We start from the raw sequence: 5,455 nt of genomic DNA, 5'->3' as shown, positions 1-5,455 counted from the left end.
TTTTCTGAGTGTTACTTATTTTGCAGGATTTATTTGCTTTGTAAATAAGGCAAGTCAACTCTAAAAAGGTGTTTTTACGATTAAGATAATATTTCTTAAAGTAAAAAAACTCAACAATTTGTACTCTTTGCTTTATTGGGTAGAGATTGTACCGTTTTTCTTCTTTTTTTATTATTGTCATAACAACATGATATACTCTGAATTTTTTGTCTATGAGCTCTCAGCCCTATCCTTTAGCTAAGATAGGTAGATATTAAACTAGAAGAGAAATGGATTCAGGTAAAAATAGCAAGAGAAAATTTACTAATGATCATAAAGAAATGTGAGACATTTTTTTCTTTCACTCAGGAAGTATTTGAGTGCCCATTCTGTGACAGTGGTGCACAAAATCAGCATGATCCCTTGCCCTTATGGAGTTTATAGTCTGTTGGAGAGACATACCAAAAAAAGATCTTCAATGACTGTTGCCTAGCATGAAAAACTATGTCAGTGTTTACAAATACTCCAAAACAGTGTACATCTCAAATTTTAATGTACGTATGAGTTACCTAGGGTTTGTCAAAAATTTAGATTGTGATTTAGTAAGTCTGGGATGGGCCTGGGATTCTGCATTTCTTTCTTTAAAGGAAGTATTAACTTTACTGAGGTATAATTTACAATGATAAAATTCACACCTTGTAAGTGTACAAGCAACAATTTTTGACAAATACACATTATATATAAAATATAAAGATAAAAAAATACATCCTTTTAACAACTACACTGAAATTTGAGCATATTTAACAAGTTCCAGGTGATGCTTATGCATCTGAGGACCACACTTTGAATAGCAAGGCTCTAATCATCAATTCAAGAAGTACTGGTAATGCAACGATTAAGTGCTTGGCTGCTAACCTAAAGGTTGATGATTGGAACTCACCCAGTGGCTCTGAGGGAGAAGACCTGGCAATCTGCTACTATAAAGATTACAGCCAGGAAAACCCTATGGGGCAGTTCTTCTCTGTCACTTGGGGTAGCTGTCAGTCGGAATTGACTCGACATCTCCCCAACAACAGCACAACACAAAAGCAATCATTAATTCAAAGGAGTCTCTGGGTGGTGCATATGGTTAAGCACTCAATACTAGCCAAAAGGTTGATGGTTTGAACCTACTCAGTGGCACTGAGGAAGAAAGACCTGACAGTCTGCTTCTGAAAGGGCACAGCCTTGAAAACCCTATGGTGGAACACAGTTCTGCTCTGACACATGTGGGGTTGCTGTGAGTCCAGATTGACTCAGTGGCAAACAACAACAATCATCATTTCAGATTTTAATCCCCAAAACTGAACGAACTCAATATTAATGGGAATTTTTTTTTTCTGTTGTACTTTAGAAGAAGGTTTACAGAACAAACAGTTTCTCATTAAACAGTCAGTACACATATTGTTTTATGACATTGGTTAACAACCTCATGACATGTCAACACTCTCCCTTCTCGACCTTGGAGGGCCTTTTTTTTTGGTGAAAATATTCATAGCAAAGATACACCATTTCAAAGATCTCTACATGTACACTTCAGTGACATCGATTACATTCTTCCAGTTGTGCTGCCATTCTCACTATCGCTTTCCAAATTATTCCATCACCATTATCTTCAACTCACTGTCCCCTAGGCTTCCCATCAAACCTCGTGAGTTGCTATTGTCACTTTGATCTCACATAGATAATTCTTTTTTTTTTTTCTGGTTCTTTAGATGAAGGTTTACAGAACAAATAGTTTCTCATTAAACAGTACACATATTGTCGTATGACAATGGTTAACAACCCCATGGCATGTCAACACTGTCCCTTCTCAACCTTGGGTTCCCTATCACCAGTTTTCCTGTCGCCTCCTGCCTTCTAGTCCTTGTCCCTGGACTGCTGTGCCTCATTAATCCCATTTTGTTTTATGGGGCTGTCCAATCCCTGGCTGAACAGTGAACCTCAGGAGTGACTTCACCAGTGAGCTAAAAGGGTGTCTGGGGGCCATACTTTGGGAGTTTCTCCAGTCTGTCAGGCCAGTAAATCTGGTCTTTTTTGGTGAGTTAGAATTTTATTCTGCATCCTTCTGCAGCTCTGTCCAGGACCCTCTGTTGTGATCCTGGTCAGAGCAGTCAGTGTTGGTAGCCAGCCACCATCTAGCTGTACCGGACTCAGTCTGGTTGAGGTCAGTGGCAATTTTTTGTTTAATGTTTACTTTAAAGGTGGTGGTAATCACATACATACATTTTAAAATAATTTAATTTGAATGGATAATGAAGCCTCATGAATTTAAAAGGTACCAAAGTTAGACAGTGAAAACTGTCCTATCCCTGCCTCCCAGCTACCCCATTTCCTTTTGGACTTTAAAAAATGTAATTAAAATTTCAACCAATTTCACAGTATCCAAATACCAAGTTTACCCAGTTACCTTTTGGGGAACAAATAGTTTCCTGTGTATCTTCCCACAGATATTCTATACATAGAGAAGTAATTATGTATATATATGCTTCACCTAAGGAGCCTTGGTGGTGCAATGGTTAAACGCTCAGCTGCTAACCAAAAGGTTGGCAGTACAGACTCATCCAGTGGCTCTGTGGGAGAATGATCTGGAGATCTGCTCTTGTAAAAGATTACAGCCAAGAAAATGCCATGGGGCAGTTCTACTGTGTCATATGGGGTCGCTATGAGTTGAAATTGGCTCGACGACACCTAGCAACAACAACATTCTCCACCTACCTCCTCCTTTGTTATTAACATGGTTGTCGTTCTAGAGGTATGGTTGGTTATACCTCAGTTTGTTGCATCTCTTTACCTATTGAAGGACACTGGGTTGTTTCCAGTTTTTGGCTATTAGAAATAAAGCTGCTAGGAACATTCTTGTATAAGTCTTACATGGACATAAAGCACAGTTATTTTGAAGTCTCTTTCTGATAACTCTGTTATCTGAGTCCCTGTGAATCTTGTCTTTTTTGGTAATCTCTCCTTCTATGTCTGGTCATATTTGATGGAGTGTTGGACATTGTACATAGGGAAGTTATAGAAATAACCTAAGGTTTATGATGAGGATTTATATTTGCTTCTGTCAGGTGGCTAGGGGCACTAGTGATATTTTGTTGTTGTTAGTTTCCATACAATTGATTCTGACTCCTGGTGACCTCATGTGTGCAGGGTAGAACTGCTCCAAAAGGTTTTCAGAGCTATGACCTTTGGGAAGCAGATCGCCAGGTCTGTCTTCTGAGATGCCCCTGAGTGGGTTTGGACTGCCAGTCTTTTGGTTAGTAGTCGAGCACTTAACTGTTTGCGCCACCTTAGGACTCCAGTGATACTTAGTCACCTTAACCCAGTTTTTTTTTTTTAATTGTACTTCAGGTGAAGGCTTACAGAACAAATAGTTTCTCATGAAACAGTAGTGCACATATTGTTTTATGACATTGGTTAACAACCCCACAACATGTCAACCCTCTCCCTTCTCGACCTTTTTTTTTTTGGTGAAAATATACATAGCCAAAGATAGACCATTTCAAAAATTTCTACATGCACAGTTCAGTGACGTCGACTACACTCTTCCAATTGTGCTGCTATTCTCATTTTAGATGAAGGCTTATAGAACAAAATAGTTTCTCATTTAACAGGTAGTACACATGTTGCCCTATGACAATGGTTAACAATCTCACAACACATCAATACTATCCTGTTCCCTATCACCAGCTTCCTTGTCCCCTTCTGCCTTCTGGCCCTTGTCCCTGGACTGCTGTACCTCATTAGTCCCATTTGGTTTTATGGGGCTGTCCACTCCCAGGCTGAACGGTGAACCTCGGAGATGACTTCACCACTGAGCTAGAAGGGTGTCTGGGGGCCATACTCTCGGGGTTTCTCCAGTCTCTTTTAGGCCAGTAGATCTGGTCTTTTTTTTTGTGAGTTAGAATTATGCTCTACATCCTTCTCCAGCTCTGTCCAGAACCCTCTGTTGTGATCTGGCCAGAGCAGTCAGTGGTGGTAGCTGTACTGGACTCAGTCCGGTGGAGGCCTTGGTAGCTGTGTTAACCCAATTTTAAGGACTGAAATGATTTGAGGCTAGGCTTCAGTCCTAGAGATAGTTTATTTTAGGCTTCTTAGGGAGTAGCTCTTCAGGGTATGGACTCTAAGCTTGAGGTATTTAGCAAAGCTTCCCTGTCTCTATGGCACCCTGGTGGTGCAATGGTTAAAAGCTCGGCTACTGACTGAAAGGTCGGCAGTTTGAATCCACCAGCCACTCCTTGGAAACCCTGTAGGACAGTTCTGCTCTGTCCTATAGGATCACTATGAATTGGAAACGACTCAATGGCAATGGGTCCCTCTCTCTGTAAGCTTGTCAAAAACTCTGCTTATCTTCCCAGCCTTCAGCTGTCTTTGCAGAGTAGGCAGATGCCCTAAGGAAAAACTGGCCCAAAATGCTGGTCTTACCTCTCAGTTTCCTTCTTTTCTTCTTGGATCTGTGCTGTATGATTTTTTTTTTTTGCATTGTTTGCTTTTTAAAGCCTTTAATCAGCTAATTTTAATGGTTTGTCCAGCTTTTCTGATTGTTTTCATCATGAAATTTACTTCAAATTACTGAATATACATTAGTAGAAGTAAGAGTTACACTATTTAAATGGAATATTTTTTCAAATGTTTATTGGTCATTTTAATTTATTCTTTTGTACCCTTTGTAGTCATGTGAAAACTATTATTTTTATAAGGATGAAAAATAGCTAGATGAATATCTAGATGCATCCATGTTGAATGATGAATATCTAGATGCAGTAATGATTCAGGTTTCCTGTCATGGGTTAATAAAATTCTAGAGCATTGTCAATGATAGTTCTAGAATTGGTCAATGATGGTTGTTTTGGCATTGTGAAGAACTGGAGAAATGTTAGGAAGATTGTTGATGTGAAAGCATTTCCCAGTTTTCAAAAAAGGGAAGTAGTTTGTATGACTGTAGGCTTGGTGTTACTGTTGGTCAAGTTCTCACTGGATTTTAAAACATGCTTCATATTCACCTGAAAAAGGAAGTGTAATTAGCATGTCTACCACTCGTCTCTCAGCTTGTTGTTCTTGGGTGGCTTGTGTGTTGCTATGACGCCGAAAGCTATATCATCGGTATTTTAACTACCAGCAGGGTCACCTATGTTGGTCAGGTTTCAGTAGAGCTTCCAGATTAAGACAGACTAGGAAGAAAAGCCTGGCAATCTGCTTCCAAAAATTAGCCAATGAAAATCCTATGGATCACAACAGAATGTTGTCTGATATAGTGCTGGAAGCTTGAGTCCCTAAAGTTGGAAGATACTTAAAATACACAGTGACTGCGACAATGGACTCAAGCATACCAACAATTGTGAAGATGGTACAGGACTGGGCAGTGTTTTGATCTATTGTACAGAGTCACCATAAGTTGACGCTGACTCTGTGGCAACTGATAACAACAATTAGCATG

Source organism: Trichechus manatus, unplaced genomic scaffold (assembly GCF_000243295.1).
Source record: "Trichechus manatus latirostris isolate Lorelei unplaced genomic scaffold, TriManLat1.0 scaffold00006, whole genome shotgun sequence".
NCBI classification, from domain to species: Eukaryota; Metazoa; Chordata; class Mammalia; order Sirenia; family Trichechidae; genus Trichechus; species Trichechus manatus.
This window is presented reverse-complemented; position numbering follows the sequence as displayed.